Genomic DNA, 10574 nt, shown 5'->3' on the forward strand with positions numbered 1-10574 from the left:
CAAAAAAATTGGCCATCTCTAGTACCAAGCGCCCCAAACTTTTTGGGGGGTTAAACATTGACTTCACATTCCTTTGTCTGCGCCATCAGTGTCAGCCATCCGTTATATATATTTTTTGCGCACTGAAACGGACTGCGCTTAGCGTGCAGATGTCAATCGTGTATTAAAAAAAAAAGACCGTTTCTGCGTGCCAAGAAAAGTAGAAAGTGCATCAGAAGCGTCCGCCAAAACTGTGCAGAAACCCTAAATCGTAATGTTTCAGCCATCATTTTATTTTACTCTGCATGGATGTATTATTTTCACAGTAATGTTATAGATAACACTCCGCTAATTATTGATATTTACGAACACTAGCGATGAATAAGAAATAGAAACTTTTTATTTATATAAATTCTCAAATCAGTAACAAACGTACGGTGCAGATCTTGTGAAGAATTGGTACTTTTTTTTGCACACAAAAATTCATAGAAGAAATGGCAACCCAAGTATCAAGCTCTCCAAAAATGTGGGATACACTTTACACAGATCATTAGTTAAGTTAGTTTAAATCAACTAAGATGGGGCACCTTTTTTTTTTTTTGTAACTCTAAAATGGGCAAAATGGGAGGGATGTGTGATAAGATATAGGCCCTGCATGCAGAATCCAATGTATCCTATCAATAGCTCAGTTCAAAATAGTACTTGGTCTACCAATAAGTTTCACTTCCTGTATAGTGATCACATGGCCCAGATCTGCCCCCTAAGAAATTGGTCACATGCAGATGTACGATGATGTGATTATAGGGACACATTAACTAAGGCCGCGCTTATAGTGCAGGCGACGGCGACGCGACCGATGACGTCACCCCTCGCCACCAGTGAAAGTTGCCATTTGATTTTTAGCGACGTCGCTGGCGACAAGGCCAGTGACGTCACTAAAGGGAGCAGGCCGCGCAATTTGATTGGTTTAGAGACAGTCACGTGTGGCGACTGTCTCTAAAAAAATGAAATTTACCCGGCTTACAAATTTTTAGTCGCTCCGTCGCGCTTACTATAAACGCTTGCGACTGAGTCAATTGATTTGTTTCGGAGCAACGTCGCATCGCCGTCGCAAGGCACTCTAAGCGCAGCCTAAGAAATATGCAGATCCTGCAGCAAGAAAACAAAACCGCAGCACAATCAAGTCTCCTTTCAACAGACACTGAAGACGGCACATTTCTGGATAGACTAAACTCTGCTTTTCATTTCAATTGGCTTACAAATATAATTTGTTCCCTCATGCAGTTAATATATACCAGAACCTAAAATGAATCCTGTGATGGCTGTACCTGCAGCAATTATATTCAATAAAGCTGTCATTTCAATCCTTTTTTTCATTGGGGGACCCCTACATTTTATTCGGATAGATGCGCAGACCCTTTTCGAAATGTGTTGTCCATATGCGATGACCGCAACTCCCCCAAACTCTCCCCCCCTACAGGATTTCCCTGGTTCACCAGCAAAGTGGTCAGCGAAAGATGACCAGCCTAAGAGTCCATCTGGAGACCCCCAGGCACATTAATACATACATATACACAGAGATTTAATAATTAATTTACCACTATTGTTTCTTGTAGATCCTTATAAAAGATACCACAACTATAGACACCATACACAGACGTGTGTGCATGTGTGTCTGATATATGTGTAGCCATGTGGTAAAAATGGTATACAGTTCTCTCTAATGCTGGCAGTGAGCCTGGTAAGTATACAGGATTGCCAGCATCAATCATGGAGGTTTGCCCTCACACCCTGGTGAGGTGTCATATGTACCTGAGGGGAGTGGTAACAGACCTTGTGTCCATTGTTAGTGACACAGGAGGTGGAGCCATTTCCTGGGTATATAAGGCACAGCACTGCCCAAAATTAGTGTTCTACATGACCAGGTTCAGAGTTAAAGGTTAAGGCGTCCACTAGTGTGTTAACTAGTGGTGCAGTCCTAGATCAAGAGTCAGCAGCAGTAAGGCTGGCTGGGCCTACACTGTGTCCAGGGACCTGGCACAGGTGATAATCTCCCTGAAGGGAGAGGTGATCCAACTCCATTGGGAGGGCAGACCTTTTGAAGGGAAAGTACAGGACAAGATCAGCGGCTGAGCTGCCAGCTGCAAGGGGCAGTCTGCCCATACCATCATCAATAAAGATGCCCTGTTTCACGACAACCCCACTGTGTGAGTGTGTAGTTACTCCACAGCGGAAGGCACCACCAAGAAGGAGTTCCTCATTAGAATCATCTTTTTGCGGACGCAGAGATCCTGATGAGGTGGATGCGCTGCACTGTATGTAGGTAGGACTCTAGCACACTACCTCAGCTGCCTGTCTGGGTTGGCATTCCCCACACAACATCATGCGGGAGACTCAGGAGTCCTGTTGCCAAAAGGTGCACCACCAGACACGACCATGTAATGGGGACTGGTTAGACCACAGGGGCCAATGTGAGATTGGGTTGGTCAGTCAGGTCAGAAAGTCTGTTACATTTGGAGGCGCTGCTGAGATACCTGTCAACAGGACAGGCTTTTGCTAGGCACACTGGGGAAACAGGAGAGCGTATGCTGCCAGTCAGTGCTGTGTTGGGACGGAACCCAGGGGTATTCAGGGGAGCTGATGGAGTTGTCAGACCGCAGGGATGACCTGGGAGCCTGGAAGGAGTTGGGGGTCTGGAGAGGGTGTATACCTGTCCTATTCACCTTGAGGTAGTGCTAGTTGGTAGGATGCCTAAAGGGATAGCCTGTTAACGAGGTCAGGAATCCTGGTGAGGGTCTGCGCTAGACTGACCAACAGTAGGTAGACGCCCCAGTACTGCATGGAGAGCCAGAGTACTCTAGCCCATTCCAGACCGCTTACTGCTGAGAGCACAGACTGGAGAGAGAGGAGAGACACAGCATACACAGAGAGAGTGAGCCTAGCCTGAGGTAGTGCAACACGAGTCAGACCTACATTAGGTACACAAGGTGGTGCATTGGGCAATCTTTATTGTATCGGTATGGCGGCTGCCCCGCAGAGAGGAGCTCCATGTACAATCACAGCAACTGCAATACGCAAATGATGATCGCAAGAATGGAGGATCCGCGCGGTGCTGAAGGTCCAAGATGGCGGACGGAGGCCGATGGGGAGAGCGCATGTGGTGTGTGTCCTAATGAAGAGCAAGCTACGGAAATGACTTTTGCTAGCCTGCTATGGAGTGGCGCCAAGGTTGTGGCAGCGCCGTTTTGGTCCTGCCTAGGACCGCGGGGTGATACCCTTGAGGAGAGTCTGGAGGACATTGTGGTGGAGTGTGGTGGAGATAAAGGATCTGCTTGCCAGACGGCGACCAATGCACAACGAGCTACCTCAGTTACTAGAGTGATTGGCAATGTAAACCAAAATGGCGGTTCTCGCTTCCCTGGGAGACCGCATGGGCCGATTGCAGAAAATGCTGCAAATGAAAAGGTTGCAGAGAGTTGGCCGGGAGTGGCGCCAAAGGGAAAACCCCACCCTGCTGGGAGGTACGGCGTGAAAGCTGCGGCCGCGCCCTCATGGACAGTAACAAGCTCAGCCCCAGTGCTGGGACACCCTGTGAATTTGTGGGACCCACCCCTAATCTCAACCAGGGGAGTGGTTTCCAGCTGTGCCAAATAAGGCAGAACTAGAAGAGGGAGGAGTTAGCAAACCAGCCCCTGCCCTTCAGTTGCGAGGAACTGATCTACTGGGAAGACCACTGCAAAAAGTGTCTCCCGTGAGCAACATGGCCTGCAAAAGCGAGGAAGATCTGGACATTTCTGCCCATCCCTATTCGGCTCCAGGAGGCCTCCTGGTGCTTAGAGCCGGGGGGACAGAGACTGTCAAATGCTTGTGCATGCAGTGCCGTCTGCCGGGTGGTTCTGTCAATACCACGTCCCGATGCCCATAATGTGGCATCCATTATTTATGGGCGGTGCAACCCTCTTTGGCCGGACAAACCGTAGAGGCGAGGGTGGATCCAGCCATGCTAACGGCCCCAAGCGCGGCCTTGAGAGAACCCATAGATCCCGGAGCGTGGGGATCGCTCCTCATGATCAAGACGGAGCCGGAGGAAAAAGGGGCATGTAACCGAGGTGGAGGCCGAGAGCTTAATCAACGGTCCCCGACGGGAGTGTCACTCCCTGGGTTGGAGTTCGACTCCTCGGACGAGGAGCAAGCGACCCCGACCCCGGTGGTGACGCGCCAACCGGCGGACCACTACGGCGGTGCTGCAAAAGAGCCGGCACTCACCTGTGTTGTAGTGGAGCGGAGTCTCGTGTCGCCGGTGCAGCGACAACCTGAGAGGCGGAGTCCCACGGCCGTGGTGACTGAAGGAGCCGACGGTGGAGAAGGAACCCTACCACGCCGACGGAGCGGTAAGCAACATCCTTGCCCTCCTCAGGCGTCGGTGGTGGCCACGACAGAGAGAGGCCTAGCCCAGGCCCGAGCGGAGAGCAGAACCATCACTTCCGGCGGCGGACGTCGTTCTGGAGGAAGAGGTTCCGGTTGGGAACCCAACGCAAGAAGGTGGCGGCGAATCCCGCGAGATCCAGGACATCACTTCCGGTGGGCACAGCGGAGCCGGATGGAAGATGACGGCGTCCTCGCGACCGAGTAGCTGTACCAGATTGCCTGGATCCAAGAAAAGCTGGCAAGCCCTGTGGAAGCCTGGAGCAGGGAACGGGAGAACCGGAAGGCCAGTCTGATGGCACCGGGCCAGGTAGCGGAGAAATGCGGGTCGTAGCCCCGCGGATGCCTGCCGTATTCCCATACGCCCAACCCCCAGCCATAGTTAAAACGCCTACCCTTATCACTTTCTCCTACGGGTCCTATTCGAGCCAAGGGTTGTCTGGGGAGTCCCGAGCCACCTCCGATGAAAGGACTGGGGAGAACTTGGACTCTGGGGAATGTTTCACGTCCGATGACGGGTTGGGTAGGGGAAGGTATACGCGACAGGTGTCTGCTTCGAGCGATTGTCCCAGCTCCATTAGCGTAAAGGTTACCAGTAGGCCCAAGAGGCTGGGATCCAACTCGAGATCAACGGGTACTTCAGGGATATCCTCTGGGGGGGAGTTAGAGGAAGGCGAGGGTCCCATAGTGGTACCAGAGGAGGTTAAGGAGACTAGGTGGTAGGCACCCAAGTTTGAGGGATATGAGGCCTGGCTAGATCGTACCAGGTTTATCCTAGACCGAGATGGGATAGTGGATTACTGGTGGGCCCCAGGAGAATTCACGGAGGAAGCTCGTGAGGAGGAACTGAGATTGAGGTGGTACGACATCAACTCAGGGGTGGTGGATCACAAGGGACCAGATAGGTTACGGGACCCTGTGAGCCCCGCGGATCCCTTATCCTGGGTGCTGCCAGGTAATGCAGGTAATATCAGGTTAATTAGGACCAGTCGGGCTGAGAGGGCCATAGTGACACGGTATAAGAACTCCCACGGGTTGGAGTACCCGTACGTCCCTGAACCTCTTATGCAGGAAATAGAGGACCAAAGGCATGGATGGTTGAGAGAGACCATAGAGGAGTACATCCGGTCCAAGGGTGGAAAATGTACTGGGCATAGAGCAGAAGAAAGGATTTCTCAGTTAATGAGGTTATGGAGCATTGGGCGCAATGTTCACATGCATATGGTTGAGTACCGCCCGGAGAATGGGTTACCCCGGGAGTACAGTGTGACAGTTAAAGATAATGCTGGTCAGGAGGTGAAGAAGCCAGACCCTAGGCACTACTATTAGGTACAGATGTAATGGGGTCTGCTTCAGGAACAGTGCCGACTGCTGGACAGCAGGCATTGTAGCTATTACTCTATTATGAGAACTGTATCAGGAAAATTTGTACAATAATTATGTGTTATGTGTTATGTTTTGCAGTGCAGTTTCACCAGGGGGAGAATTAGCCATGTGGTAAAAATGGTATACAGTTCTCTCTCATGCTGGCAGTAAGCCTGGTAAGTATACAGGATTGCCAGCATCAATCATGGAGGTCTGCCCTCACACCCTGGTGAGGTGTCATATGTACCTGAGGGGAGTGGTAACAGACCTTGTGTCCATTGTTAGTGACACAGGAGGTGGAGCCATTTCCTGGGTATATAAGGCACAGCACTGCCCAAAATTAGTGTTCTACATGACTAGGTTCAGAGTTAAAGGTTAAGGCGTCCACTATTGTGTTAACTAGTGGTGCAGTCCTAGATCAAGAGTCAGCAGCAGTAAGGCTGGCTGGGCCTACACTGTGTCCAGGGACCTGGCACAGGTGATGATCTCCCTGAAGGGAGAGGTGATCCAACTCCATTGGGAGGGCAGACCTTTTGAAGGGAAAGTACAGGACAAGATGAGCGCTGAGCTGCCAGCTGCAAGGGGCAGTCTGCCCATACCATCATCAATAAAGATGCCTGTTTCACGACAACCCCACTGTGTGAGTGTAAAATTACTCCACAGCGGAAGGCACCACCAAGAAGGAGTTCCTCATCAGAACCATCTTTTTGCGGACGCAGAGATCCTGATGAGGTGGAGACGCTGCACTGTATGTAGGTAGGACTCTAGCACACTACCTCAGCTGCCTGTCTGGGTTGGCATTCCCCACACAACATCATGCGGGAGACTCAGGAGTCCTGTTGCCAACAGGTGCACCACCAGACACGACCATGTAATGGGGACTGGTTAGACCACAGGGGGCAATGTGAGATTGGGTGGGTCAGTCAGGTCAGAATGTCCGTTACATATGTGTGTGTAGTATGTTTGTATGTGTGATATATTAGGTGTGATATGTGTGTGTGATAAATATATCTATATGTGTGTGTGTGTGTGTGTGAGATACTGTATACAGTATGTGTGTGATATGTGTGTGTAATATATGTGTGTGTGCGCAGGGCTGCCGACAGGGGAGGGGAGAACCCGTGACAAGTGGCCCGGGGGCCTGGCTGGCCAGGAAGGGCTGCTGGTCCTCTCGTTGGCACCGGGCCCCAGCTTTAGGTCTGGGACATAGTAAAATCAGCGTCGCTGAGGTGGGCTGAGCCGCGCTGAACAGATGCACAAAGCTCCTGCATCTGTAATCAGCGTGGCTATAGTTTCTCCCTCCGCATGCGTGCTGATGCGTGCGGAGGCTGAGAAAATCAGAAGAGACAGGAGAGTTTTAAATGTTGCCGCTTGGGGGAGCGGAGGAGCGGAGACGTGACCGCTCCCATCCAATGGGGCTGCAGCCTTTTTTTTTCCTACTGTGTTGGTGAGATAGCAGAGCCACCAGACCAGCACAGAGGTGTGTATGTGTATGTGTGTATATGTGTGTATGTGTGTGTATGTGTGTGATGTATGTGTGTGAATATATTTATCAAAGTTGCACAATGTTAATAAATAATTTATTCTCACAACATGTGTTTTTTTAATTTTTAAAATATTATATAAAACACACACACACACACACACACACACACACACACACACACACACACACACACACACACACACACACACACACACACACACACACACACGTTCCCCAGTGACACACAAACACACAGACCACTTCAAAGTGACACACACACACACGCACACACAGTGATACCCGCCTCCCAAGCACGCTTGCTGTCTCCTCTGCCAGGACAGCAAAAAGCTCCTGGTAGAGCGAACGGCAGCAAGCAACAGCACAAAAGTGTTTACTATGTCCCAGGCCTTACCCAGCTGCGGGCCTGCCTCTCCCTCACATCAGCGCATGCCGGAAGCTGGGCACCTGGCGTGCTCCGGCATGAGAGAGGCCCAGCGCGGGAGAGTGAGTGAGAGAGGCCCGCACAAAGTGGGAGAGGGGGAAGCCCAACAGGAGGCTCAAAGCGTAGAGCCAGCATACCGGATGTCTGAATCGATGTCTTTGAAAAACGTGTCCCGGTATTTGTAACTGGTTCCTGTACCAATATGGCCACTAATGCGATGTTGCCATGCTTTCTACTATTTGTGTCCCGGATCCTGGTTGGCTGCGCTGCTGACACGTTCTGTTCCCTATGCTTTGGTTGGACACACTTCCCATCTCTATGTCTTCCGCATCCGCATTGGCTGAACCGCCGAGCTCTCACCCCACTGTCTCGTCCAATCCCCGGGCCGCTTTCTTCACGGTGGTTGGCAGGTCGGGCCCATGCTGCGTTGCATTCTCTTCCCAAACCCCCAGCAGACAGTTCGTGCATGCGCCCCGGGCCCAGCATGGGGGTCACGGGGGGGCGGGGGGGAGAAAGGTGTGAGGGAGAGTCACAGATATGTAACACCCAAATATACAAGCTCTCCACACGTGAACACTCATACTCACGCCCCCTTTCCCTTCCTCCTCGGTTCCCACCTAATCCCTTCTCAGCTCGCCTCCGTTTGCTCCCGGAATGCTGCATTCTGGGACGGAGTAGGAGGGACGGGAGGTCGCAGGTGAATATAGCCTTTTATTTTGTGCAGAGTGCACACAAGCGATGTTCCGCTCTTCAGTGATTTTCTGTAACTGAACCCGCCGTATTAGTGGGGCCCGTCTGTATCTGTATTTTTATAGGGAGAGGGATACACACACACACACACACACACACACACACACACACACACACACACACACACACACACACACACACACACACACACACACACACGGTATATGTATATATTTTTTTCTGCACATTTCAAGTAGTGTTTCTTTTTTTCCCAACTCTTTTTATTAAATCAATGGTTTGTCTTAGAATGGAGGAAATATGGTATATGTATTTGGGAGTTGAGGGGGGATGTATGTGTAGCGCCCCTGCTAAGAATTTCCCTTTACGCTGCGGCCCCACTAGCGCTGAGCGGGCGGTGCTTGGCGAGGTGACTATATATATATATATATATATATATATATATATATATATATATATGCACGGGCACACACGCGATGCGCTTAAATAAATAAAAAATTTATACTTACCCGCTCGCTCAATATTCTGCAATGCCGACCCCCCCTCCCGAGCAGACGCAGGACACCCGCCACGCATGCTTTGAGCGCCAGCGCGCTAAGTGCTAGCGAGGCCGCAGCCTTACCCTGCATGTCAGTCGTGGTAGCTGTAGGCAGCGTAGCGGTTAAGTCCTCACCAGGCCCTGACATGTGACTTAGTCACAATTATGTTATTATAATGTTTCACTTTCAAGGCACGTTTGGCTCTGTGTTAGTTCTGGAAGTTGCTACATGGTCACATGTTAATGGTGTGACCAGGTTACAACAATTATTCTGCCCAGATACTGGGGCAGACTGTTAATCACACCCTCCTGGGTATAAACTGTGGGGATCCACCATTTTGTATTCAAACCTCCAGGGAGGATCCCAACACCACCAGGAAAAAAACCCCAGACTCCTATTAACATCAGGTGTTCTCAAGGCTCTCCTAGCCTGTACAGCAGGCAACCACACGTTTATTATTTCCAGCGTAGGGACAATGTTAGGGTCTCCCTAGAAAAGGTGCAGAGATCAGGGTTGCCACCTTCTACTAAATGCCAACCCGGAGACAACATTTTTAAATTTCGCGCTTACCTTCTTTGGCGGTGTCTCCCTGGCATCTTCTGGCACTGTTCCAACATCCTCCGGCATCTCCCGCTACAACCCGTTAATATGGCCGCACGGAGTCACATGGCGCTGTGTTGCCATGACAATGGGACGCTAAGTGGCGTCACGTTGCCATAACAACGGGACACCTTATGGCGTCACGTTGCGTCGTCATGGCAACGGGTGTCACGTGATGCTGTGACGTCACGTATCTTCCCTGTTGCCCTGGCAACGCAGCGTCAAATCGGTCATATTGAACGGAGTTGTAGCAGGGGAAGATGGCGGGAGGACTCAAAGGCCGCCGAGAAATGCCGCCGTCACCGCCAAACGCAACCACACGCCACCACCCAGAGGTTTATTGGGTAAGCCCGGATGCGTGGTCAAAACCCGTAGTCTCCGGGTCAAACCCGGAGTGGTGGCAACCCTGGCAGAGAAGGATCTACACAGCTGTAGGGAGTAGTTTCATCCTCAGGGCTAAGAAGGGACCTGGGGTGGACTGCCAGTGATTTCTGGACACTGGTCTGGATCTGCAACTTGGCAGGGCAAGAGGCGCTAGGGAAGAGTTGAGCCACTATGTGACTCACAAGCAGGATTGCCACTACTCCAGGTTTCACCTGGAGACTACGGGTTTTGGCCACGTATGTCCGGGCTACGAGTTTACCTAATAAACCTCCGGGTGGTGGCAACCTTGGGTGGGTGGGCGAACGGCGGCGGCGGCAATGTCTCCCCGCATCTCCTCCCCGCAAATACTGGCAATACGGCTGCTTAGCGGCAAATGGCGCCGCGTTGCCATGCCAATGCCACGTGACAGCGTCACGTGCCGCCAGTTGCCATGACAACAAGACGCTACGTGACATCATGTGGTGCCACGTTGTCATAGCAACTTGACGTCACGTGATGTCGCGTAGCATCCCGTTGTCATTGGACGCCGCGTAGCCATATTGAAGTGAGTTGCAGGGGGAAGATGCCGGGAGGACGTCAGAAGTAAGTGTTTTTTTTACAAACACCTCATACCAACTGTCAAGGGTGGTGGAGGGGTGATGATTTG

This window comes from Ascaphus truei, chromosome 18, assembly GCF_040206685.1.
Source record: "Ascaphus truei isolate aAscTru1 chromosome 18, aAscTru1.hap1, whole genome shotgun sequence".
NCBI lineage: Eukaryota > Metazoa > Chordata > Amphibia > Anura > Ascaphidae > Ascaphus > Ascaphus truei.